At 46.9% G+C, this 2991-nt stretch overlaps 1 pseudogene; it reads left to right on the top strand.

Moving 5' to 3' along the window:
• Positions 1-458: 458 nt before the first annotated feature.
• On the top strand, positions 459-1490 carry LOC101358091 (ferritin light chain pseudogene; annotated as a pseudogene).
• The last annotated feature ends 1501 nt before the right edge of the window (positions 1491-2991 follow it).

The following is a 2991-nucleotide window of genomic DNA, read 5'->3' as shown; positions in this document are numbered from 1 at the left end:
AAGATCGTTCTCTCCCTTCAGAGTTTCAGGATGTGCTCCTCAGTCCAAAAGTATGTTTGATACATTAGTAAATGTTTCTGAATGATTGTAGGAATGAAAAACCTTTGCCCTAGGCTGATACTACTGAGAAATATGTAAATAATAAGGGAAATTCTGATCACACGCAGACTTTTACAGTTATCACAGAGAAAGAGGGGGCAACCGTTGTTTCCAGTTCTATTTCAAACATGGCTTTAAAAAGACAAGCTAAGCTTGCCCAGTGGTTCCGTGGATCTGTCTCTTGCTTCAACAGTGTTTGGATGGAATAGACCTGGGGACTCCCCCTACACCTCTAGCCTCAGACCACCCTCCAACCTCCTCTTCTAGCCCAACCTCTGGAACCATCTTCTTGGCCATCCCCTATTTCTGGGACCAGCTAGCACTGTTTTTTGTGGTTAGCTCCCGATTGTTGACCAACTATGAGCTCCCAGTTCCATTAGAATTTTGTTGCCAAAGCAGAGGCAAATGTCAACTGCCTGGTCAACCTGCATCTGAGTACCTCTACACCTACCTCTTCTCTGGGCTTCTATTTCAACTGTAACAGCGTGGCCTTGGAAGGTGTTAGGAATTGAATTATGTCCCCCTAAAATGTGTGTCAACTTGGCTAGGCCATGATTCTCAGTATTGTGTGGTTGTCCTCCATTTTGTGATCTGATGTAACTATCCTATGTGTTGTAAATCCTAACCTCTATGATGTTAATGAGGCAGGATTAGAGGCAGTCATGCTAATGAAGTAGGACACAATCTACAGGATCAGGTTGTATCTTGAGTCAATCTCTTTTGAGATATAAGAGAGAGAGGTGAGCAGAGAGAAGAAGGACCTCATTACCACAAAGCAAGAAGAGCCAGGAGCAGAACGTGTCCTTTAGACCTGGGTCCCTGCACTGAGAAGCTCCTAGACCAGGCGAAGATTGATGACAAGCACCTTCCCCCATGGCCGACAAGGAGAGAAAGCCTTCCCCTGAATTCAGACTTCTAGCCTCCTAAACCATGAGAGAATAAATTTCTGTTTGTTAAAGCCATCCATTGCAGTATTTCTGTTACAGCAGCACTAGATGACTAAGACCAAAGGCGTGGGACACTTCTTCTGTGAGCTGGTACCCAGCATCTCTTGAAGCTGTAAAATGAGTACGGCAGCCAACCCTTCTTCTAAAATGTGCAGAAGCCATCCCAAGACGAGCGTGGTAGAACCCTGGACGCTATGGAAGTTGCCCCAGCCGGAAAAAGAACCTGAACCAAGCCCTTCTCGATCAGCACGTGTGTGTTCTATCCACACAGACCCCCCCCCACCCCATCTCTGTGACTTTCTGGAGAACCACTTCCTAGATGAGGAGGTGAAACTTCTCAAGAATATGGGTGACCGCCTCACCAACCTCCACAGGCTGGTCGGCACCCAGGCAGGGCTAGGTGAATATCTCTTTGAGAGGTTCACCCTCAAGCATGAGGCCTAGGAGCCTCCAGAGCCCAGCGACCTGTGAGGCCCCTCTGCATTCCCCTGCCTTCATCACGCTTCTGCTTGAGCTTGTCCCTCCAGACATGAGGCAGCATCTGAACCACCCTGGAGTCCCTCTCCCAAGCAGTGGACCAAATGGAAACAATAGAGCTTCTATTTGCAAAAAAAAAAAAAAAAAAGGACAAACTAAAATTAGCAAGTTTGTCAAGTGAGAAGGACCCAGTAAGGAAGGGTACAAAAGGCCACATGAGATTCTTCTGTGCATATTAGCATAAACAACAACAGAGAAGAGGTCATATGCCTTCCTCGTTCTCCCCACAGAGTTGGGATAAAAGGGCTTTGCGCCCAAGGAGGCAACAGACCTCACTCTCACCTCCTGACTCCTCTCTCCTCACTTCCCCTGAGTCCTGTCTGCTGACACCATGGGGTGCTGTGCTTGTGGAAGTTGCGGTGGTGGCTGCAGTGGCTGCGGTGGTGGCTGTGGTGGTGGCTGTGGTGGTGGCTGCGGTGGCTGTGGTGGCTGTGGCAGCTGCACCACCTACAGGTGCTACCGGGTGGGCTGCTGCTCTGGTTGCTGCCCCAGCTGCTGTGGCTGCTGTGGGGGCTGCTGCAGTGTCCCCGTGGTCTGCTGCTGCTGCCGCACCTGTAGCTCATGTGCCTCGTGTGGCTGTGGCTGTGGGAAGGGCTGTTGCCAGCAGAAGTGCTGTTGCCAGCAGAAGTGTGGCTGCAAGAAGCAATGCTGCTCTTAGGAGGGCGGCCCAGCCCAGGCTCTGGGCAGGTACTGCAGGTAGCTGTCCTGCTGGTAAGACTTTCCTCCACCGCATTCACCTACACTTCCTGTCATCTGGGTGTCCCCTGGAGAATTATCCTCTTGGGCAATGACTTTGCTTCTGGATTTGAGGTTCCTGTCTTTCCTGCTTTGGGTGTTTCCAGTCTCCTCATTTTAAAAGCTTCCAGTCAAATAGAAAACAACCAAAACAAAGACAAGAGTACGACCTAGCTACTAAAGCATGATCTCCATCACTCAACCAAATCAAATGATATCATCATTCTCAATATGTTTATTTAATATATATGATATTTCCTTCCCATCTATGTGCTTTCCTCTTCCCCTTTTCATCCCATATTCCTATTTGTCAACAGCTATTTTCAAATTTTTCTAATAAACTAAATTAAATTTATTATAATAATTTTCTCTTTGCCTTTATTTTGGTTTGACTAATCCATATCCTGGAGGATCTTAATCTCTTTTAAAAGGCATTTGGTGGTTATAGTAGTTACCAGAGGCAGGTGGAGGAGGGAAGGAGGGGTGATTGATTAGCGAACATGGAGCTTCTGTGAAGGATGGTGGAAGAACTTGGAAATGGATCATAGTGATGGCTGAACAACATGATGAACGTAATTAATGTCACTGAACTATACATGTGAAGAATGCTGAAATGTCAAATGTTTTGTTACATACATATTTACCACAATAAAATTTGTTTCTAATTAAATAA

Source organism: Trichechus manatus, unplaced genomic scaffold (genome assembly GCF_000243295.1).
Source record: "Trichechus manatus latirostris isolate Lorelei unplaced genomic scaffold, TriManLat1.0 scaffold00147, whole genome shotgun sequence".
NCBI classification, from domain to species: Eukaryota; Metazoa; Chordata; class Mammalia; order Sirenia; family Trichechidae; genus Trichechus; species Trichechus manatus.
Note: the sequence above shows the minus strand (reverse complement) of the source record. Positions and strands in the feature narration are given on the sequence as shown.